The sequence below is a fragment of the Schistocerca cancellata genome, unplaced genomic scaffold, assembly GCF_023864275.1.
Source record: "Schistocerca cancellata isolate TAMUIC-IGC-003103 unplaced genomic scaffold, iqSchCanc2.1 HiC_scaffold_1144, whole genome shotgun sequence".
NCBI lineage: Eukaryota > Metazoa > Arthropoda > Insecta > Orthoptera > Acrididae > Schistocerca > Schistocerca cancellata.
Window position 1 is genome coordinate 4026659 of NW_026047143.1, and position 21810 is coordinate 4048468.

A 21810-nucleotide genomic window follows, 5' to 3' on the forward strand; every position below is an offset into this window, starting at 1 on the left:
ACAAAATGTTAGTTTTCGGCCGCATTTGACGAAAGCGCTTCCTTCCGCAACCGCCAGTTCCTCGAGGACGGCGCGGGGAGGCGCGCCCGGCGTCCCAGCAGAGCGACGGCCGAATTGGCGGGCGCACCGCCGCGTGTGTGAGACGCACTGCTGCTCGTTGCACCCCCTGTCATTTGCTGGGCGCGTGCAGCCTTCGACACTAGCGGAGGACGCATCTTGTCCCTGGTGTTCAGCGGAGGGCCTGTGCGGGGTGTGGCATTATCGTGCTGGAGGGCGCCACTGGTAGCGATGTGGGCTTCCTCGCTTCGCCTCGCCTCACACCAGGTGTCTGCGTAGTTTGCAGTGCATTCGCACCATTCCTATCCCTGTCCCTGTCCCCGTCCCGACTTGTCCCGACTCTGCTCGACTGCCGCTCGCTGCCGCTCGGGTCGTGGTCCATATGACAGCGCAAGCACGACAAACGTCTGCGGGACGAGACGAGACGAGACGAGACGAGACGACTAAGGAATAAATTCGTGGTTACAAATCAAATTTGGAACTCTACACTCCTACACAACAATAGGCGGTGACGTATTTCAGAAATCACCTGCCGATTCGTACTGTTTTGTCGTTTTCAAAGTCTTCTTGGCAAACTTGGTTAGCACATTCTCCCTCAAACTGAGTTAACTACTGCATTTTCGTACCAGTACAGTAGTTTAAAAGGCTTAAGGAAGCATCTTTGTCACAACAGAAAGGTAGTTTGAAAATTGGGCTGGCGACATAACAAAAAAAAAGAAAAGGAAGGGAGCCAACAGCACCCGGGTTTCCCAGGCGGTCACCCATCCAAGTACTAGCCGGGCCCGATGATGCTTAACTTCGGTGATCGGACGAGAACCGGTGTATTCATTATGGTATGGCCGTTGGCGCTCATCTAATGTAGGAGCACGGCAGAATTCGCGTTCGGCTTTTCTCCCAACACACAAAATGTTAGTTTTCGGCCGCATTTGACGAAAGCGCTTCCTTCCGCAACCGCCAGTTCCTCGAGGACGGCGCGGGGAGGCGCGCCCGGTGTCCCAGCAGAGCGACGGCCGAATTGGCGGGCGCACCGCCGCGTGTGTGAGACGCACTGCTGCTCGTTGCACCCCCTGTCATTCGCTGGGCGCGTGCAGCCTTCGACACTAGCGGAGGACGCATCTTGTCCCTGGTGTTCAGCGGAGGGCCTGTGCGGGGTGTGGCAGTATCGTGCTGGAGGGCGCCACTGGTAGCGATGTGGGCTTCCTCGCTTCGCCTCGCCTCACACCAGGTGTCTGCGTAGTTTGCAGTGCATTCGCACCATTCCTATCCCTGTCCCTGTCCCCGTCCCGACTTGTCCCGACTTTGCTCGACTGCCGCTCGCTGCCGCTCGGGTCGTGGTCCATATGACAGCGCAAGCACGACAAACGTCTGCGGGACGAGACGAGACGAGACGAGACGAGACGACTAAGGAATAAATTCGTGGTTACAAATCAAATTTGGAACTCTACACTCCTACACAACAATAGGCGGTGACGTATTTCAGAAATCACCTGCCGATTCGTACTGTTTTGTCGTTTTCAAAGTCTTCTTGGCAAACTTGGTTAGCACATTCTCCCTCAAACTGAGTTAACTACTGCATTTTCGTACCAGTACAGTAGTTTAAAAGGCTTAAGGAAGCATCTTTGTCACAACAGAAAGGTAGTTTGAAAATTGGGCTGGCGACATAACAAAAAAAAAGAAAAGGAAGGGAGCCAACAGCACCCGGGTTTCCCAGGCGGTCACCCATCCAAGTACTAGCCGGGCCCGATGATGCTTAACTTCGGTGATCGGACGAGAACCGGTGTATTCATCATGGTATGGCCGTTGGCGCTCATCTAATGTAGGAGCACGGCAGAATTCGCGTTCGGCTTTTCTCCCAACACACAAAATGTTAGTTTTCGGCCGCATTTGACGAAAGCGCTTCCTTCCGCAACCGCCAGTTCCTCGAGGACGGCGCGGGGAGGCGCGCCCGGCGTCCCAGCAGAGCGACGGCCGAATTGGCGGGCGCACCGCCGCGTGTGTGAGACGCACTGCTGCTCGTTGCACCCCCTGTCATTTGCTGGGCGCGTGCAGCCTTCGACACTAGCGGAGGACGCATCTTGTCCCTGGTGTTCAGCGGAGGGCCTGTGCGGGGTGTGGCATTATCGTGCTGGAGGGCGCCACTGGTAGCGATGTGGGCTTCCTCGCTTCGCCTCGCCTCACACCAGGTGTCTGCGTAGTTTGCAGTGCATTCGCACCATTCCTATCCCTGTCCCTGTCCCCGTCCCGACTTGTCCCGACTCTGCTCGACTGCCGCTCGCTGCCGCTCGGGTCGTGGTCCATATGACAGCGCAAGCACGACAAACGTCTGCGGGACGAGACGAGACGAGACGAGACGAGACGACTAAGGAATAAATTCGTGGTTACAAATCAAATTTGGAACTCTACACTCCTACACAACAATAGGCGGTGACGTATTTCAGAAATCACCTGCCGATTCGTACTGTATTGTCGTTTTCAAAGTCTTCTTGGCAAACTTGGTTAGCACATTCTCCCTCAAACTGAGTTAACTACTGCATTTTCGTACCAGTACAGTAGTTTAAAAGGCTTAAGGAAGCATCTTTGTCACAACAGAAAGGTAGTTTGAAAATTGGGCTGGCGACATAACAAAAAAAAAGAAAAGGAAGGGAGCCAACAGCACCCGGGTTTCCCAGGCGGTCACCCATCCAAGTACTAGCCGGGCCCGATGATGCTTAACTTCGGTGATCGGACGAGAACCGGTGTATTCATCATGGTATGGCCGTTGGCGCTCATCTAATGTAGGAGCACGGCAGAATTCGCGTTCGGCTTTTCTCCCAACACACAAAATGTTAGTTTTCGGCCGCATTTGACGAAAGCGCTTCCTTCCGCAACCGCCAGTTCCTCGAGGACGGCGCGGGGAGGCGCGCCCGGCGTCCCAGCAGAGCGACGGCCGAATTGGCGGGCGCACCGCCGCGTGTGTGAGACGCACTGCTGCTCGTTGCACCCCCTGTCATTTGCTGGGCGCGTGCAGCCTTCGACACTAGCGGAGGACGCATCTTGTCCCTGGTGTTCAGCGGAGGGCCTGTGCGGGGTGTGGCATTATCGTGCTGGAGGGCGCCACTGGTAGCGATGTGGGCTTCCTCGCTTCGCCTCGCCTCACACCAGGTGTCTGCGTAGTTTGCAGTGCATTCGCACCATTCCTATCCCTGTCCCCGTCCCCGTCCCGACTTGTCCCGACTCTGCTCGACTGCCGCTCGCTGCCGCTCGGGTCGTGGTCCATATGACAGCGCAAGCACGACAAACGTCTGCGGGACGAGACGAGACGAGACGAGACGAGACGACTAAGGAATAAATTCGTGGTTACAAATCAAATTTGGAACTCTACACTCCTACACAACAATAGGCGGTGACGTATTTCAGAAATCACCTGCCGATTCGTACTGTTTTGTCGTTTTCAAAGTCTTCTTGGCAAACTTGGTTAGCACATTCTCCCTCAAACTGAGTTAACTACTGCATTTTCGTACCAGTACAGTAGTTTAAAAGGCTTAAGGAAGCATCTTTGTCACAACAGAAAGGTAGTTTGAAAATTGGGCTGGCGACATAACAAAAAAAAAGAAAAGGAAGGGAGCCAACAGCACCCGGGTTTCCCAGGCGGTCACCCATCCAAGTACTAGCCGGGCCCGATGATGCTTAACTTCGGTGATCGGACGAGAACCGGTGTATTCATTATGGTATGGCCGTTGGCGCTCATCTAATGTAGGAGCACGGCAGAATTCGCGTTCGGCTTTTCTCCCAACACACAAAATGTTAGTTTTCGGCCGCATTTGACGAAAGCGCTTCCTTCCGCAACCGCCAGTTCCTCGAGGACGGCGCGGGGAGGCGCGCCCGGTGTCCCAGCAGAGCGACGGCCGAATTGGCGGGCGCACCGCCGCGTGTGTGAGACGCACTGCTGCTCGTTGCACCCCCTGTCATTCGCTGGGCGCGTGCAGCCTTCGACACTAGCGGAGGACGCATCTTGTCCCTGGTGTTCAGCGGAGGGCCTGTGCGGGGTGTGGCAGTATCGTGCTGGAGGGCGCCACTGGTAGCGATGTGGGCTTCCTCGCTTCGCCTCGCCTCACACCAGGTGTCTGCGTAGTTTGCAGTGCATTCGCACCATTCCTATCCCTGTCCCTGTCCCCGTCCCGACTTGTCCCGACTCTGCTCGACTGCCGCTCGCTGCCGCTCGGGTCGTGGTCCATATGACAGCGCAAGCACGACAAACGTCTGCGGGACGAGACGAGACGAGACGAGACGAGACGACTAAGGAATAAATTCGTGGTTACAAATCAAATTTGGAACTCTACACTCCTACACAACAATAGGCGGTGACGTATTTCAGAAATCACCTGCCGATTCGTACTGTATTGTCGTTTTCAAAGTCTTCTTGGCAAACTTGGTTAGCACATTCTCCCTCAAACTGAGTTAACTACTGCATTTTCGTACCAGTACAGTAGTTTAAAAGGCTTAAGGAAGCATCTTTGTCACAACAGAAAGGTAGTTTGAAAATTGGGCTGGCGACATAACAAAAAAAAAGAAAAGGAAGGGAGCCAACAGCACCCGGGTTTCCCAGGCGGTCACCCATCCAAGTACTAGCCGGGCCCGATGATGCTTAACTTCGGTGATCGGACGAGAACCGGTGTATTCATCATGGTATGGCCGTTGGCGCTCATCTAATGTAGGAGCACGGCAGAATTCGCGTTCGGCTTTTCTCCCAACACACAAAATGTTAGTTTTCGGCCGCATTTGACGAAAGCGCTTCCTTCCGCAACCGCCAGTTCCTCGAGGACGGCGCGGGGAGGCGCGCCCGGCGTCCCAGCAGAGCGACGGCCGAATTGGCGGGCGCACCGCCGCGTGTGTGAGACGCACTGCTGCTCGTTGCACCCCCTGTCATTTGCTGGGCGCGTGCAGCCTTCGACACTAGCGGAGGACGCATCTTGTCCCTGGTGTTCAGCGGAGGGCCTGTGCGGGGTGTGGCATTATCGTGCTGGAGGGCGCCACTGGTAGCGATGTGGGCTTCCTCGCTTCGCCTCGCCTCACACCAGGTGTCTGCGTAGTTTGCAGTGCATTCGCACCATTCCTATCCCTGTCCCCGTCCCCGTCCCGACTTGTCCCGACTCTGCTCGACTGCCGCTCGCTGCCGCTCGGGTCGTGGTCCATATGACAGCGCAAGCACGACAAACGTCTGCGGGACGAGACGAGACGAGACGAGACGAGACGACTAAGGAATAAATTCGTGGTTACAAATCAAATTTGGAACTCTACACTCCTACACAACAATAGGCGGTGACGTATTTCAGAAATCACCTGCCGATTCGTACTGTTTTGTCGTTTTCAAAGTCTTCTTGGCAAACTTGGTTAGCACATTCTCCCTCAAACTGAGTTAACTACTGCATTTTCGTACCAGTACAGTAGTTTAAAAGGCTTAAGGAAGCATCTTTGTCACAACAGAAAGGTAGTTTGAAAATTGGGCTGGCGACATAACAAAAAAAAAGAAAAGGAAGGGAGCCAACAGCACCCGGGTTTCCCAGGCGGTCACCCATCCAAGTACTAGCCGGGCCCGATGATGCTTAACTTCGGTGATCGGACGAGAACCGGTGTATTCATTATGGTATGGCCGTTGGCGCTCATCTAATGTAGGAGCACGGCAGAATTCGCGTTCGGCTTTTCTCCCAACACACAAAATGTTAGTTTTCGGCCGCATTTGACGAAAGCGCTTCCTTCCGCAACCGCCAGTTCCTCGAGGACGGCGCGGGGAGGCGCGCCCGGTGTCCCAGCAGAGCGACGGCCGAATTGGCGGGCGCACCGCCGCGTGTGTGAGACGCACTGCTGCTCGTTGCACCCCCTGTCATTCGCTGGGCGCGTGCAGCCTTCGACACTAGCGGAGGACGCATCTTGTCCCTGGTGTTCAGCGGAGGGCCTGTGCGGGGTGTGGCAGTATCGTGCTGGAGGGCGCCACTGGTAGCGATGTGGGCTTCCTCGCTTCGCCTCGCCTCACACCAGGTGTCTGCGTAGTTTGCAGTGCATTCGCACCATTCCTATCCCTGTCCCTGTCCCCGTCCCGACTTGTCCCGACTTTGCTCGACTGCCGCTCGCTGCCGCTCGGGTCGTGGTCCATATGACAGCGCAAGCACGACAAACGTCTGCGGGACGAGACGAGACGAGACGAGACGAGACGACTAAGGAATAAATTCGTGGTTACAAATCAAATTTGGAACTCTACACTCCTACACAACAATAGGCGGTGACGTATTTCAGAAATCACCTGCCGATTCGTACTGTTTTGTCGTTTTCAAAGTCTTTTTGGCAAACTTGGTTAGCACATTCTCCCTCAAACTGAGTTAATTACTGCATTTTCGTACCATTACAGTAGTTTAAAAGGCTTAAGGAAGCATCTTTGTCACAACAGAAAGGTAGTTTGAAAATTGGGCTGGCGACATAACAAAAAAGAAGAAAAGGAAGGGAGCCAACAGCACCCGGGTTTCCCAGGCGGTCACCCATCCAAGTACTAGCCGGGCCCGATGATGCTTAACTTCGGTGATCCGACGAGAACCGGTGTATTCATCATGGTATGGCCGTTGGCGCTCATCTAATGTAGGAGCACGGCAGAATTCGCGTTCGGCTTTTCTCCCAACACACAAAATGTTAGTTTTCGGCCGCATTTGACGAAAGCGCTTCCTTCCGCAACCGCCAGTTCCTCGAGGACGGCGCGGGGAGGCGCGCCCGGCGTCCCAGCAGAGCGACGGCCGAATTGGCGGGCGCACCGCCGCGTGTGTGAGACGCACTGCTGCTCGTTGCACCCCCTGTCATTTGCTGGGCGCGTGCAGCCTTCGACACTAGCGGAGGACGCATCTTGTCCCTGGTGTTCAGCGGAGGGCCTGTGCGGGGTGTGGCATTATCGTGCTGGAGGGCGCCACTGGTAGCGATGTGGGCTTCCTCGCTTCGCCTCGCCTCACACCAGGTGTCTGCGTAGTTTGCAGTGCATTCGCACCATTCCTATCCCTGTCCCTGTCCCCGTCCCGACTTGTCCCGACTCTGCTCGACTGCCGCTCGCTGCCGCTCGGGTCGTGGTCCATATGACAGCGCAAGCACGACAAACGTCTGCGGGACGAGACGAGACGAGACGAGACGAGACGACTAAGGAATAAATTCGTGGTTACAAATCAAATTTGGAACTCTACACTCCTACACAACAATAGGCGGTGACGTATTTCAGAAATCACCTGCCGATTCGTACTGTTTTGTCGTTTTCAAAGTCTTCTTGGCAAACTTGGTTAGCACATTCTCCCTCAAACTGAGTTAACTACTGCATTTTCGTACCAGTACAGTAGTTTAAAAGGCTTAAGGAAGCATCTTTGTCACAACAGAAAGGTAGTTTGAAAATTGGGCTGGCGACATAACAAAAAAAAAGAAAAGGAAGGGAGCCAACAGCACCCGGGTTTCCCAGGCGGTCACCCATCCAAGTACTAGCCGGGCCCGATGATGCTTAACTTCGGTGATCGGACGAGAACCGGTGTATTCATTATGGTATGGCCGTTGGCGCTCATCTAATGTAGGAGCACGGCAGAATTCGCGTTCGGCTTTTCTCCCAACACACAAAATGTTAGTTTTCGGCCGCATTTGACGAAAGCGCTTCCTTCCGCAACCGCCAGTTCCTCGAGGACGGCGCGGGGAGGCGCGCCCGGTGTCCCAGCAGAGCGACGGCCGAATTGGCGGGCGCACCGCCGCGTGTGTGAGACGCACTGCTGCTCGTTGCACCCCCTGTCATTCGCTGCGCGCGTGCAGCCTTCGACACTAGCGGAGGACGCATCTTGTCCCTGGTGTTCAGCGGAGGGCCTGTGCGGGGTGCGGCAGTGTCGTGCTGAAGGGCCCACTGGTAGCGATGTGGGCTTCCTCGCCTCGCCTCGCCTCACACCAGGTGTCTGCGTAGTTTGCAGTGCATTCGCACCATTCCTATCCCTGTCCCTGTCCCCGTCCCGACTTGTCCCGACTTTGCTCGACTGCCGCTCGCTGCCGCTCGGGTCGTGGTCCATATGACAGCGCAAGCACGACAAACGTCTGCGGGACGAGACGAGACGAGACGAGACGAGACGACTAAGGAATAAATTCGTGGTTACAAATCAAATTTGGAACTCTACACTCCTACACAACAATAGGCGGTGACGTATTTCAGAAATCACCTGCCGATTCGTACTGTTTTGTCGTTTTCAAAGTCTTCTTGGCAAACTTGGTTAGCACATTCTCCCTCAAACTGAGTTAATTACTGCATTTTCGTACCATTACAGTAGTTTAAAAGGCTTAAGGAAGCATCTTTCTCACAACAGAAAGGTAGTTTGAAAATTGGGCTGGTGACATAACAAAAAAAAAAAACAGGAAGGGAGCCAACAGCACCCGGGTTTCCCAGGCGGTCACCCATCCAAGTACTAGCCGGGCCCGTTGATGCTTAACTTCGGTGATCGGACGAGAACCGGTGTATTCATCATGGTATGGCCGTTGGCGCTCATCTAATGTAGGAGCACGGCAGAATTCGCGTTCGGCTTTTCTCCCAACACACAAAATGTTAGTTTTCGGCCGCATTTGACGAAAGCGCTTCCTTCCGCAACCGCCAGTTCCTCGAGGACGGCGCGGGGAGGCGCGCCCGGCGTCCCAGCAGAGCGACGGCCGAATTGGCGGGCGCACCGCCGCGTGTGTGAGACGCACTGCTGCTCGTTGCACCCCCTGTCATTTGCTGGGCGCGTGCAGCCTTCGACACTAGCGGAGGACGCATCTTGTCCCTGGTGTTCAGCGGAGGGCCTGTGCGGGGTGTGGCATTATCGTGCTGGAGGGCGCCACTGGTAGCGATGTGGGCTTCCTCGCTTCGCCTCGCCTCACACCAGGTGTCTGCGTAGTTTGCAGTGCATTCGCACCATTCCTATCCCTGTCCCTGTCCCCGTCCCGACTTGTCCCGACTCTGCTCGACTGCCGCTCGCTGCCGCTCGGGTCGTGGTCCATATGACAGCGCAAGCACGACAAACGTCTGCGGGACGAGACGAGACGAGACGAGACGAGACGACTAAGGAATAAATTCGTGGTTACAAATCAAATTTGGAACTCTACACTCCTACACAACAATAGGCGGTGACGTATTTCAGAAATCACCTGCCGATTCGTACTGTTTTGTCGTTTTCAAAGTCTTCTTGGCAAACTTGGTTAGCACATTCTCCCTCAAACTGAGTTAACTACTGCATTTTCGTACCAGTACAGTAGTTTAAAAGGCTTAAGGAAGCATCTTTGTCACAACAGAAAGGTAGTTTGAAAATTGGGCTGGCGACATAACAAAAAAAAAGAAAAGGAAGGGAGCCAACAGCACCCGGGTTTCCCAGGCGGTCACCCATCCAAGTACTAGCCGGGCCCGATGATGCTTAACTTCGGTGATCGGACGAGAACCGGTGTATTCATTATGGTATGGCCGTTGGCGTTCATCTAATGTAGGAGCACGGCAGAATTCGCGTTCGGCTTTTCTCCCAACACACAAAATGTTAGTTTTCGGCCGCATTTGACGAAAGCGCTTCCTTCCGCAACCGCCAGTTCCTCGAGGACGGCGCGGGGAGGCGCGCCCGGTGTCCCAGCAGAGCGACGGCCGAATTGGCGGGCGCACCGCCGCGTGTGTGAGACGCACTGCTGCTCGTTGCACCCCCTGTCATTCGCTGGGCGCGTGCAGCCTTCGACACTAGCGGAGGACGCATCTTGTCCCTGGTGTTCAGCGGAGGGCCTGTGCGGGGTGTGGCAGTATCGTGCTGGAGGGCGCCACTGGTAGCGATGTGGGCTTCCTCGCTTCGCCTCGCCTCACACCAGGTGTCTGCGTAGTTTGCAGTGCATTCGCACCATTCCTATCCCTGTCCCTGTCCCCGTCCCGACTTGTCCCGACTTTGCTCGACTGCCGCTCGCTGCCGCTCGGGTCGTGGTCCATATGACAGCGCAAGCACGACAAACGTCTGCGGGACGAGACGAGACGAGACGAGACGAGACGACTAAGGAATAAATTCGTGGTTACAAATCAAATTTGGAACTCTACACTCCTACACAACAATAGGCGGTGACGTATTTCAGAAATCACCTGCCGATTCGTACTGTTTTGTCGTTTTCAAAGTCTTCTTGGCAAACTTGGTTAGCACATTCTCCCTCAAACTGAGTTAATTACTGCATTTTCGTACCATTACAGTAGTTTAAAAGGCTTAAGGAAGCATCTTTGTCACAACAGAAAGGTAGTTTGAAAATTGGGCTGGCGACATAACAAAAAAGAAGAAAAGGAAGGGAGCCAACAGCACCCGGGTTTCCCAGGCGGTCACCCATCCAAGTACTAGCCGGGCCCGATGATGCTTAACTTCGGTGATCGGACGAGAACCGGTGTATTCATTATGGTATGGCCGTTGGCGCTCATCTAATGTAGGAGCACGGCAGAATTCGCGTTCGGCTTTTCTCCCAACACACAAAATGTTAGTTTTCGGCCGCATTTGACGAAAGCGCTTCCTTCCGCAACCGCCAGTTCCTCGAGGACGGCGCGGGGAGGCGCGCCCGGTGTCCCAGCAGAGCGACGGCCGAATTGGCGGGCGCACCGCCGCGTGTGTGAGACGCACTGCTGCTCGTTGCACCCCCTGTCATTCGCTGCGCGCGTGCAGCCTTCGACACTAGCGGAGGACGCATCTTGTCCCTGGTGTTCAGCGGAGGGCCTGTGCGGGGTGCGGCAGTGTCGTGCTGAAGGGCCCACTGGTAGCGATGTGGGCTTCCTCGCCTCGCCTCGCCTCACACCAGGTGTCTGCGTAGTTTGCAGTGCATTCGCACCATTCCTATCCCTGTCCCTGTCCCCGTCCCGACTTGTCCCGACTTTGCTCGACTGCCGCTCGCTGCCGCTCGGGTCGTGGTCCATATGACAGCGCAAGCACGACAAACGTCTGCGGGACGAGACGAGACGAGACGAGACGAGACGACTAAGGAATAAATTCGTGGTTACAAATCAAATTTGGAACTCTACACTCCTACACAACAATAGGCGGTGACGTATTTCAGAAATCACCTGCCGATTCGTACTGTTTTGTCGTTTTCAAAGTCTTCTTGGCAAACTTGGTTAGCACATTCTCCCTCAAACTGAGTTAATTACTGCATTTTCGTACCATTACAGTAGTTTAAAAGGCTTAAGGAAGCATCTTTCTCACAACAGAAAGGTAGTTTGAAAATTGGGCTGGTGACATAACAAAAAAAAAACAGGAAGGGAGCCAACAGCACCCGGGTTTCCCAGGCGGTCACCCATCCAAGTACTAGCCGGGCCCGTTGATGCTTAACTTCGGTGATCGGACGAGAACCGGTGTATTCATCATGGTATGGCCGTTGGCGCTCATCTAATGTAGGAGCACGGCAGAATTCGCGTTCGGCTTTTCTCCCAACACACAAAATGTTAGTTTTCGGCCGCATTTGACGAAAGCGCTTCCTTCCGCAACCGCCAGTTCCTCGAGGACGGCGCGGGGAGGCGCGCCCGGCGTCCCAGCAGAGCGACGGCCGAATTGGCGGGCGCACCGCCGCGTGTGTGAGACGCACTGCTGCTCGTTGCACCCCCTGTCATTTGCTGGGCGCGTGCAGCCTTCGACACTAGCGGAGGACGCATCTTGTCCCTGGTGTTCAGCGGAGGGCCTGTGCGGGGTGTGGCATTATCGTGCTGGAGGGCGCCACTGGTAGCGATGTGGGCTTCCTCGCTTCGCCTCGCCTCACACCAGGTGTCTGCGTAGTTTGCAGTGCATTCGCACCATTCCTATCCCTGTCCCTGTCCCCGTCCCGACTTGTCCCGACTCTGCTCGACTGCCGCTCGCTGCCGCTCGGGTCGTGGTCCATATGACAGCGCAAGCACGACAAACGTCTGCGGGACGAGACGAGACGAGACGAGACGAGACGACTAAGGAATAAATTCGTGGTTACAAATCAAATTTGGAACTCTACACTCCTACACAACAATAGGCGGTGACGTATTTCAGAAATCACCTGCCGATTCGTACTGTTTTGTCGTTTTCAAAGTCTTCTTGGCAAACTTGGTTAGCACATTCTCCCTCAAACTGAGTTAACTACTGCATTTTCGTACCAGTACAGTAGTTTAAAAGGCTTAAGGAAGCATCTTTGTCACAACAGAAAGGTAGTTTGAAAATTGGGCTGGCGACATAACAAAAAAAAAGAAAAGGAAGGGAGCCAACAGCACCCGGGTTTCCCAGGCGGTCACCCATCCAAGTACTAGCCGGGCCCGATGATGCTTAACTTCGGTGATCGGACGAGAACCGGTGTATTCATTATGGTATGGCCGTTGGCGCTCATCTAATGTAGGAGCACGGCAGAATTCGCGTTCGGCTTTTCTCCCAACACACAAAATGTTAGTTTTCGGCCGCATTTGACGAAAGCGCTTCCTTCCGCAACCGCCAGTTCCTCGAGGACGGCGCGGGGAGGCGCGCCCGGTGTCCCAGCAGAGCGACGGCCGAATTGGCGGGCGCACCGCCGCGTGTGTGAGACGCACTGCTGCTCGTTGCACCCCCTGTCATTCGCTGGGCGCGTGCAGCCTTCGACACTAGCGGAGGACGCATCTTGTCCCTGGTGTTCAGCGGAGGGCCTGTGCGGGGTGTGGCAGTATCGTGCTGGAGGGCGCCACTGGTAGCGATGTGGGCTTCCTCGCTTCGCCTCGCCTCACACCAGGTGTCTGCGTAGTTTGCAGTGCATTCGCACCATTCCTATCCCTGTCCCTGTCCCCGTCCCGACTTGTCCCGACTTTGCTCGACTGCCGCTCGCTGCCGCTCGGGTCGTGGTCCATATGACAGCGCAAGCACGACAAACGTCTGCGGGACGAGACGAGACGAGACGAGACGAGACGACTAAGGAATAAATTCGTGGTTACAAATCAAATTTGGAACTCTACACTCCTACACAACAATAGGCGGTGACGTATTTCAGAAATCACCTGCCGATTCGTACTGTTTTGTCGTTTTCAAAGTCTTTTTGGCAAACTTGGTTAGCACATTCTCCCTCAAACTGAGTTAATTACTGCATTTTCGTACCATTACAGTAGTTTAAAAGGCTTAAGGAAGCATCTTTGTCACAACAGAAAGGTAGTTTGAAAATTGGGCTGGCGACATAACAAAAAAGAAGAAAAGGAAGGGAGCCAACAGCACCCGGGTTTCCCAGGCGGTCACCCATCCAAGTACTAGCCGGGCCCGATGATGCTTAACTTCGGTGATCGGACGAGAACCGGTGTATTCATCATGGTATGGCCGTTGGCGCTCATCTAATGTAGGAGCACGGCAGAATTCGCGTTCGGCTTTTCTCCCAACACACAAAATGTTAGTTTTCGGCCGCATTTGACGAAAGCGCTTCCTTCCGCAACCGCCAGTTCCTCGAGGACGGCGCGGGGAGGCGCGCCCGGCGTCCCAGCAGAGCGACGGCCGAATTGGCGGGCGCACCGCCGCGTGTGTGAGACGCACTGCTGCTCGTTGCACCCCCTGTCATTTGCTGGGCGCGTGCAGCCTTCGACACTAGCGGAGGACGCATCTTGTCCCTGGTGTTCAGCGGAGGGCCTGTGCGGGGTGTGGCATTATCGTGCTGGAGGGCGCCACTGGTAGCGATGTGGGCTTCCTCGCTTCGTCTCGCCTCACACCAGGTGTCTGCGTAGTTTGCAGTGCATTCGCACCATTCCTATCCCTGTCCCTGTCCCCGTCCCGACTTGTCCCGACTCTGCTCGACTGCCGCTCGCTGCCGCTCGGGTCGTGGTCCATATGACAGCGCAAGCACGACAAACGTCTGCGGGACGAGACGAGACGAGACGAGACGAGACGACTAAGGAATAAATTCGTGGTTACAAATCAAATTTGGAACTCTACACTCCTACACAACAATAGGCGGTGACGTATTTCAGAAATCACCTGCCGATTCGTACTGTTTTGTCGTTTTCAAAGTCTTCTTGGCAAACTTGGTTAGCACATTCTCCCTCAAACTGAGTTAACTACTGCATTTTCGTACCAGTACAGTAGTTTAAAAGGCTTAAGGAAGCATCTTTGTCACAACAGAAAGGTAGTTTGAAAATTGGGCTGGCGACATAACAAAAAAAAAGAAAAGGAAGGGAGCCAACAGCACCCGGGTTTCCCAGGCGGTCACCCATCCAAGTACTAGCCGGGCCCGATGATGCTTAACTTCGGTGATCGGACGAGAACCGGTGTATTCATTATGGTATGGCCGTTGGCGCTCATCTAATGTAGGAGCACGGCAGAATTCGCGTTCGGCTTTTCTCCCAACACACAAAATGTTAGTTTTCGGCCGCATTTGACGAAAGCGCTTCCTTCCGCAACCGCCAGTTCCTCGAGGACGGCGCGGGGAGGCGCGCCCGGTGTCCCAGCAGAGCGACGGCCGAATTGGCGGGCGCACCGCCGCGTGTGTGAGACGCACTGCTGCTCGTTGCACCCCCTGTCATTCGCTGGGCGCGTGCAGCCTTCGACACTAGCGGAGGACGCATCTTGTCCCTGGTGTTCAGCGGAGGGCCTGTGCGGGGTGTGGCAGTATCGTGCTGGAGGGCGCCACTGGTAGCGATGTGGGCTTCCTCGCTTCGCCTCGCCTCACACCAGGTGTCTGCGTAGTTTGCAGTGCATTCGCACCATTCCTATCCCTGTCCCTGTCCCCGTCCCGACTTGTCCCGACTTTGCTCGACTGCCGCTCGCTGCCGCTCGGGTCGTGGTCCATATGACAGCGCAAGCACGACAAACGTCTGCGGGACGAGACGAGACGAGACGAGACGAGACGACTAAGGAATAAATTCGTGGTTACAAATCAAATTTGGAACTCTACACTCCTACACAACAATAGGCGGTGACGTATTTCAGAAATCACCTGCCGATTCGTACTGTTTTGTCGTTTTCAAAGTCTTCTTGGCAAACTTGGTTAGCACATTCTCCCTCAAACTGAGTTAACTACTGCATTTTCGTACCAGTACAGTAGTTTAAAAGGCTTAAGGAAGCATCTTTGTCACAACAGAAAGGTAGTTTGAAAATTGGGCTGGCGACATAACAAAAAAAAAGAAAAGGAAGGGAGCCAACAGCACCCGGGTTTCCCAGGCGGTCACCCATCCAAGTACTAGCCGGGCCCGATGATGCTTAACTTCGGTGATCGGACGAGAACCGGTGTATTCATCATGGTATGGCCGTTGGCGCTCATCTAATGTAGGAGCACGGCAGAATTCGCGTTCGGCTTTTCTCCCAACACACAAAATGTTAGTTTTCGGCCGCATTTGACGAAAGCGCTTCCTTCCGCAACCGCCAGTTCCTCGAGGACGGCGCGGGGAGGCGCGCCCGGCGTCCCAGCAGAGCGACGGCCGAATTGGCGGGCGCACCGCCGCGTGTGTGAGACGCACTGCTGCTCGTTGCACCCCCTGTCATTTGCTGGGCGCGTGCAGCCTTCGACACTAGCGGAGGACGCATCTTGTCCCTGGTGTTCAGCGGAGGGCCTGTGCGGGGTGTGGCATTATCGTGCTGGAGGGCGCCACTGGTAGCGATGTGGGCTTCCTCGCTTCGCCTCGCCTCACACCAGGTGTCTGCGTAGTTTGCAGTGCATTCGCACCATTCCTATCCCTGTCCCTGTCCCCGTCCCGACTTGTCCCGACTCTGCTCGACTGCCGCTCGCTGCCGCTCGGGTCGTGGTCCATATGACAGCGCAAGCACGACAAACGTCTGCGGGACGAGACGAGACGAGACGAGACGAGACGACTAAGGAATAAATTCGTGGTTACAAATCAAATTTGGAACTCTACACTCCTACACAACAATAGGCGGTGACGTATTTCAGAAATCACCTGCCGATTCGTACTGTTTTGTCGTTTTCAAAGTCTTCTTGGCAAACTTGGTTAGCACATTCTCCCTCAAACTGAGTTAACTACTGCATTTTCGTACCAGTACAGTAGTTTAAAAGGCTTAAGGAAGCATCTTTGTCACAACAGAAAGGTAGTTTGAAAATTGGGCTGGCGACATAACAAAAAAAAAGAAAAGGAAGGGAGCCAACAGCACCCGGGTTTCCCAGGCGGTCACCCATCCAAGTACTAGCCGGGCCCGATGATGCTTAACTTCGGTGATCGGACGAGAACCGGTGTATTCATTATGGTATGGCCGTTGGCGCTCATCTAATGTAGGAGCACGGCAGAATTCGCGTTCGGCTTTTCTCCCAACACACAAAATGTTAGTTTTCGGCCGCATTTGACGAAAGCGCTTCCTTCCGCAACCGCCAGTTCCTCGAGGACGGCGCGGGGAGGCGCGCCCGGTGTCCCAGCAGAGCGACGGCCGAATTGGCGGGCGCACCGCCGCGTGTGTGAGACGCACTGCTGCTCGTTGCACCCCCTGTCATTCGCTGGGCGCGTGCAGCCTTCGACACTAGCGGAGGACGCATCTTGTCCCTGGTGTTCAGCGGAGGGCCTGTGCGGGGTGCGGCAGTGTCGTGCTGAAGGGCCCACTGGTAGCGATGTGGGCTTCCTCGCCTCGCCTCGCCTCACACCAGGTGTCTGCGTAGTTTGCAGTGCATTCGCACCATTCCTATCCCTGTCCCTGTCCCCGTCCCGACTTGTCCCGACTTTGCTCGACTGCCGCTCGCTGCCGCTCGGGTCGTGGTCCATATGACAGCGCAAGCACGACAAACGTCTGCGGGACGAGACGAGACGAGACGAGACGAGACGACTAAGGAATAAATTCGTGGTTACAAATCAAATTTGGAACTCTACACTCCTACACAACAATAGGCGGTGACGTATTTCAGAAATCACCTGCCGATTCGTACTGTTTTGTCGTTTTCAAAGTCTTCTTGGCAAACTTGGTTAGCACATTCTCCCTCAAACTGAGTTAATTACTGCATTTTCGTACCATTACAGTAGTTTAAAAGGCTTAAGGAAGCATCTTTCTCACAACAGAAAGGTAGTTTGAAAATTGGGCTGGTGACATAACAAAAAAAAAACAGGAAGGGAGCCAACAGCACCCGGGTTTCCCAGGCGGTCACCCATCCAAGTAATAGCCGGGCCCGTTGATGCTTAACTTCGGTGATCGGACGAGAACCGGTGTATTCATCATGGTATGGCCGTTGGCGCTCATCTAATGTAGGAGCACGGCAGAATTCGCGTTCGGCTTTTCTCCCAACACACAAAATGTTAGTTTTCGGCCGCATTTGACGAAAGCGCTTCCTTCCGCAACCGCCAGTTCCTCGAGGACGGCGCGGGGAGGCGCGCCCGGCGTCCCAGCAGAGCGACGGCCGAATTGGCGGGCGCACCGCCGCGTGTGTGAGACGCACTGCTGCTCGTTGCACCCCCTGTCATTTGCTGGGCGCGTGCAGCCTTCGACACTAGCGGAGGACGCATCTTGTCCCTGGTGTTCAGCGGAGGGCCTGTGCGGGGTGTGGCATTATCGTGCTGGAGGGCGCCACTGGTAGCGATGTGGGCTTCCTCGCTTCGCCTCGCCTCACACCAGGTGTCTGCGTAGTTTGCAGTGCATTCGCACCATTCCTATCCCTGTCCCTGTCCCCGTCCCGACTTGTCCCGACTCTGCTCGACTGCCGCTCGCTGCCGCTCGGGTCGTGGTCCATATGACAGCGCAAGCACGACAAACGTCTGCGGGACGAGACGAGACGAGACGAGACGAGACGACTAAGGAATAAATTCGTGGTTACAAATCAAATTTGGAACTCTACACTCCTACACAACAATAGGCGGTGACGTATTTCAGAAATCACCTGCCGATTCGTACTGTTTTGTCGTTTTCAAAGTCTTCTTGGCAAACTTGGTTAGCACATTCTCCCTCAAACTGAGTTAACTACTGCATTTTCGTACCAGTACAGTAGTTTAAAAGGCTTAAGGAAGCATCTTTGTCACAACAGAAAGGTAGTTTGAAAATTGGGCTGGCGACATAACAAAAAAAAAGAAAAGGAAGGGAGCCAACAGCACCCGGGTTTCCCAGGCGGTCACCCATCCAAGTACTAGCCGGGCCCGATGATGCTTAACTTCGGTGATCGGACGAGAACCGGTGTATTCATTATGGTATGGCCGTTGGCGTTCATCTAATGTAGGAGCACGGCAGAATTCGCGTTCGGCTTTTCTCCCAACACACAAAATGTTAGTTTTCGGCCGCATTTGACGAAAGCGCTTCCTTCCGCAACCGCCAGTTCCTCGAGGACGGCGCGGGGAGGCGCGCCCGGTGTCCCAGCAGAGCGACGGCCGAATTGGCGGGCGCACCGCCGCGTGTGTGAGACGCACTGCTGCTCGTTGCACCCCCTGTCATTCGCTGGGCGCGTGCAGCCTTCGACACTAGCGGAGGACGCATCTTGTCCCTGGTGTTCAGCGGAGGGCCTGTGCGGGGTGTGGCAGTATCGTGCTGGAGGGCGCCACTGGTAGCGATGTGGGCTTCCTCGCTTCGCCTCGCCTCACACCAGGTGTCTGCGTAGTTTGCAGTGCATTCGCACCATTCCTATCCCTGTCCCTGTCCCCGTCCCGACTTGTCCCGACTTTGCTCGACTGCCGCTCGCTGCCGCTCGGGTCGTGGTCCATATGACAGCGCAAGCACGACAAACGTCTGCGGGACGAGACGAGACGAGACGAGACGAGACGACTAAGGAATAAATTCGTGGTTACAAATCAAATTTGGAACTCTACACTCCTACACAACAATAGGCGGTGACGTATTTCAGAAATCACCTGCCGATTCGTACTGTTTTGTCGTTTTCAAAGTCTTCTTGGCAAACTTGGTTAGCACATTCTCCCTCAAACTGAGTTAATTACTGCATTTTCGTACCATTACAGTAGTTTAAAAGGCTTAAGGAAGCATCTTTGTCACAACAGAAAGGTAGTTTGAAAATTGGGCTGGCGACATAACAAAAAAGAAGAAAAGGAAGGGAGCCAACAGCACCCGGGTTTCCCAGGCGGTCACCCATCCAAGTACTAGCCGGGCCCGATGATGCTTAACTTCGGTGATCGGACGAGAACCGGTGTATTCATTATGGTATGGCCGTTGGCACTCATCTAATGTAGGAGCACGGCAGAATTCGCGTTCGGCTTTTCTCCCAACACACAAAATGTTAGTTTTCGGCCGCATTTGACGAAAGCGCTTCCTTCCGCAACCGCCAGTTCCTCGAGGACGGCGCGGGGAGGCGCGCCCGGTGTCCCAGCAGAGCGACGGCCGAATTGGCGGGCGCACCGCCGCGTGTGTGAGACGCACTGCTGCTCGTTGCACCCCCTGTCATTCGCTGCGCGCGTGCAGCCTTCGACACTAGCGGAGGACGCATCTTGTCCCTGGTGTTCAGCGGAGGGCCTGTGCGGGGTGCGGCAGTGTCGTGCTGAAGGGCCCACTGGTAGCGATGTGGGCTTCCTCGCCTCGCCTCGCCTCACACCAGGTGTCTGCGTAGTTTGCAGTGCATTCGCACCATTCCTATCCCTGTCCCTGTCCCCGTCCCGACTTGTCCCGACTTTGCTCGACTGCCGCTCGCTGCCGCTCGGGTCGTGGTCCATATGACAGCGCAAGCACGACAAACGTCTGCGGGACGAGACGAGACGAGACGAGACGAGACGACTAAGGAATAAATTCGTGGTTACAAATCAAATTTGGAACTCTACACTCCTACACAACAATAGGCGGTGACGTATTTCAGAAATCACCTGCCGATTCGTACTGTTTTGTCGTTTTCAAAGTCTTCTTGGCAAACTTGGTTAGCACATTCTCCCTCAAACTGAGTTAATTACTGCATTTTCGTACCATTACAGTAGTTTAAAAGGCTTAAGGAAGCATCTTTGTCACAACAGAAAGGTAGTTTGAAAATTGGGCTGGCGACATAACAAAAAAGAAGAAAAGGAAGGGAGCCAACAGCACCCGGGTTTCCCAGGCGGTCACCCATCCAAGTACTAGCCGGGCCCGATGATGCTTAACTTCGGTGATCGGACGAGAACCGGTGTATTCATTATGGTATGGCCGTTGGCGCTCATCTAATGTAGGAGCACGGCAGAATTCGCGTTCGGCTTTTCTCCCAACACACAAAATGTTAGTTTTCGGCCGCATTTGACGAAAGCGCTTCCTTCCGCAACCGCCAGTTCCTCGAGGACGGCGCGGGGAGGCGCGCCCGGTGTCCCAGCAGAGCGACGGCCGAATTGGCGGGCGCACCGCCGCGTGTGTGAGACGCACTGCTGCTCGTTGCACCCCCTGTCATTCGCTGCGCGCGTGCAGCCTTCGACACTAGCGGAGGACGCATCTTGTCCCTGGTGTTCAGCGGAGGGCCTGTGCGGGGTGCGGCAGTGTCGTGCTGAAGGGCCCACTGGTAGCGATGTGGGCTTCCTCGCCTCGCCTCGCCTCACACCAGGTGTCTGCGTAGTTTGCAGTGCATTCGCACCATTCCTATCCCTGTCCCTGTCCCCGTCCCGACTTGTCCCGACTTTGCTCGACTGCCGCTCGCTGCCGCTCGGGTCGTGGTCCATATGACAGCGCAAGCACGACAAACGTCTGCGGGACGAGACGAGACGAGACGAGACGAGACGACTAAGGAATAAATTCGTGGTTACAAATCAAATTTGGAACTCTACACTCCTACACAACAATAGGCGGTGACGTATTTCAGAAATCACCTGCCGATTCGTACTGTTTTGTCGTTTTCAAAGTCTTCTTGGCAAACTTGGTTAGCACATTCTCCCTCAAACTGAGTTAATTACTGCATTTTCGTACCATTACAGTAGTTTAAAAGGCTTAAGGAAGCATCTTTCTCACAACAGAAAGGTAGTTTGAAAATTGGGCTGGTGACATAACAAAAAAAAAACAGGAAGGGAGCCAACAGCACCCGGGTTTCCCAGGCGGTCACCCATCCAAGTACTAGCCGGGCCCGTTGATGCTTAACTTCGGTGATCGGACGAGAACCGGTGTATTCATCATGGTATGGCCGTTGGCGCTCATCTAATGTAGGAGCACGGCAGAATTCGCGTTCGGCTTTTCTCCCAACACACAAAATGTTAGTTTTCGGCCGCATTTGACGAAAGCGCTTCCTTCCGCAACCGCCAGTTCCTCGAGGACGGCGCGGGGAGGCGCGCCCGGCGTCCCAGCAGAGCGACGGCCGAATTGGCGGGCGCACCGCCGCGTGTGTGAGACGCACTGCTGCTCGTTGCACCCCCTGTCATTTGCTGGGCGCGTGCAGCCTTCGACACTAGCGGAGGACGCATCTTGTCCCTGGTGTTCAGCGGAGGGCCTGTGCGGGGTGTGGCATTATCGTGCTGGAGGGCGCCACTGGTAGCGATGTGGGCTTCCTCGCTTCGCCTCGCCTCACACCAGGTGTCTGCGTAGTTTGCAGTGCATTCGCACCATTCCTATCCCTGTCCCTGTCCCCGTCCCGACTTGTCCCGACTCTGCTCGACTGCCGCTCGCTGCCGCTCGGGTCGTGGTCCATATGACAGCGCAAGCACGACAAACGTCTGCGGGACGAGACGAGACGAGACGAGACGAGACGACTAAGGAATAAATTCGTGGTTACAAATCAAATTTGGAACTCTACACTCCTACACAACAATAGGCGGTGACGTATTTCAGAAATCACCTGCCGATTCGTACTGTTTTGTCGTTTTCAAAGTCTTCTTGGCAAACTTGGTTAGCACATTCTCCCTCAAACTGAGTTAACTACTGCATTTTCGTACCAGTACAGTAGTTTAAAAGGCTTAAGGAAGCATCTTTGTCACAACAGAAAGGTAGTTTGAAA

The 21810-nt window shown here is 54.8% G+C and overlaps 22 non-coding genes across 22 annotated transcripts; all 22 read right to left on the reverse strand.

Moving 5' to 3' along the window:
* Positions 1-785: 785 nt before the first annotated feature.
* On the reverse strand, positions 786-904 carry LOC126159595 (5S ribosomal RNA). The gene has a single exon (XR_007534448.1). It is a non-coding gene; the product is annotated as a 5S ribosomal RNA (ribosomal RNA).
* Positions 905-1743: 839 nt separating this feature from the next.
* On the reverse strand, positions 1744-1862 carry LOC126159731 (5S ribosomal RNA). The gene has a single exon (XR_007534576.1). It is a non-coding gene; the product is annotated as a 5S ribosomal RNA (ribosomal RNA).
* Positions 1863-2701: 839 nt separating this feature from the next.
* LOC126159743 (5S ribosomal RNA) lies at positions 2702-2820 on the reverse strand. Its single transcript, XR_007534587.1, has one exon. It is a non-coding gene; the product is annotated as a 5S ribosomal RNA (ribosomal RNA).
* Positions 2821-3659: 839 nt separating this feature from the next.
* Positions 3660-3778, reverse strand: LOC126159596 (5S ribosomal RNA). The gene has a single exon (XR_007534449.1). It is a non-coding gene; the product is annotated as a 5S ribosomal RNA (ribosomal RNA).
* An 839-nt stretch (positions 3779-4617) lies between these two features.
* On the reverse strand, positions 4618-4736 carry LOC126159755 (5S ribosomal RNA). Its single transcript, XR_007534598.1, has one exon. It is a non-coding gene; the product is annotated as a 5S ribosomal RNA (ribosomal RNA).
* Positions 4737-5575: 839 nt separating this feature from the next.
* On the reverse strand, positions 5576-5694 carry LOC126159597 (5S ribosomal RNA). Its single transcript, XR_007534450.1, has one exon. It is a non-coding gene; the product is annotated as a 5S ribosomal RNA (ribosomal RNA).
* An 839-nt stretch (positions 5695-6533) lies between these two features.
* On the reverse strand, positions 6534-6652 carry LOC126159555 (5S ribosomal RNA). The gene has a single exon (XR_007534411.1). It is a non-coding gene; the product is annotated as a 5S ribosomal RNA (ribosomal RNA).
* Positions 6653-7491: 839 nt separating this feature from the next.
* Positions 7492-7610, reverse strand: LOC126159598 (5S ribosomal RNA). Its single transcript, XR_007534451.1, has one exon. It is a non-coding gene; the product is annotated as a 5S ribosomal RNA (ribosomal RNA).
* An 838-nt stretch (positions 7611-8448) lies between these two features.
* On the reverse strand, positions 8449-8567 carry LOC126159458 (5S ribosomal RNA). The gene has a single exon (XR_007534320.1). It is a non-coding gene; the product is annotated as a 5S ribosomal RNA (ribosomal RNA).
* Positions 8568-9406: 839 nt separating this feature from the next.
* On the reverse strand, positions 9407-9525 carry LOC126159599 (5S ribosomal RNA). The gene has a single exon (XR_007534452.1). It is a non-coding gene; the product is annotated as a 5S ribosomal RNA (ribosomal RNA).
* Positions 9526-10364: 839 nt separating this feature from the next.
* LOC126159600 (5S ribosomal RNA) lies at positions 10365-10483 on the reverse strand. The gene has a single exon (XR_007534453.1). It is a non-coding gene; the product is annotated as a 5S ribosomal RNA (ribosomal RNA).
* An 836-nt stretch (positions 10484-11319) lies between these two features.
* Positions 11320-11438, reverse strand: LOC126159460 (5S ribosomal RNA). The gene has a single exon (XR_007534322.1). It is a non-coding gene; the product is annotated as a 5S ribosomal RNA (ribosomal RNA).
* Positions 11439-12277: 839 nt separating this feature from the next.
* On the reverse strand, positions 12278-12396 carry LOC126159602 (5S ribosomal RNA). The gene has a single exon (XR_007534455.1). It is a non-coding gene; the product is annotated as a 5S ribosomal RNA (ribosomal RNA).
* Positions 12397-13235: 839 nt separating this feature from the next.
* Positions 13236-13354, reverse strand: LOC126159765 (5S ribosomal RNA). Its single transcript, XR_007534604.1, has one exon. It is a non-coding gene; the product is annotated as a 5S ribosomal RNA (ribosomal RNA).
* An 839-nt stretch (positions 13355-14193) lies between these two features.
* LOC126159603 (5S ribosomal RNA) lies at positions 14194-14312 on the reverse strand. Its single transcript, XR_007534456.1, has one exon. It is a non-coding gene; the product is annotated as a 5S ribosomal RNA (ribosomal RNA).
* An 839-nt stretch (positions 14313-15151) lies between these two features.
* LOC126159766 (5S ribosomal RNA) lies at positions 15152-15270 on the reverse strand. Its single transcript, XR_007534605.1, has one exon. It is a non-coding gene; the product is annotated as a 5S ribosomal RNA (ribosomal RNA).
* Positions 15271-16109: 839 nt separating this feature from the next.
* On the reverse strand, positions 16110-16228 carry LOC126159604 (5S ribosomal RNA). Its single transcript, XR_007534457.1, has one exon. It is a non-coding gene; the product is annotated as a 5S ribosomal RNA (ribosomal RNA).
* Positions 16229-17064: 836 nt separating this feature from the next.
* LOC126159734 (5S ribosomal RNA) lies at positions 17065-17183 on the reverse strand. Its single transcript, XR_007534579.1, has one exon. It is a non-coding gene; the product is annotated as a 5S ribosomal RNA (ribosomal RNA).
* An 839-nt stretch (positions 17184-18022) lies between these two features.
* LOC126159605 (5S ribosomal RNA) lies at positions 18023-18141 on the reverse strand. The gene has a single exon (XR_007534458.1). It is a non-coding gene; the product is annotated as a 5S ribosomal RNA (ribosomal RNA).
* An 839-nt stretch (positions 18142-18980) lies between these two features.
* On the reverse strand, positions 18981-19099 carry LOC126159606 (5S ribosomal RNA). The gene has a single exon (XR_007534459.1). It is a non-coding gene; the product is annotated as a 5S ribosomal RNA (ribosomal RNA).
* An 838-nt stretch (positions 19100-19937) lies between these two features.
* On the reverse strand, positions 19938-20056 carry LOC126159607 (5S ribosomal RNA). The gene has a single exon (XR_007534460.1). It is a non-coding gene; the product is annotated as a 5S ribosomal RNA (ribosomal RNA).
* An 836-nt stretch (positions 20057-20892) lies between these two features.
* LOC126159461 (5S ribosomal RNA) lies at positions 20893-21011 on the reverse strand. Its single transcript, XR_007534323.1, has one exon. It is a non-coding gene; the product is annotated as a 5S ribosomal RNA (ribosomal RNA).
* Positions 21012-21810: the final 799 nt, after the last annotated feature.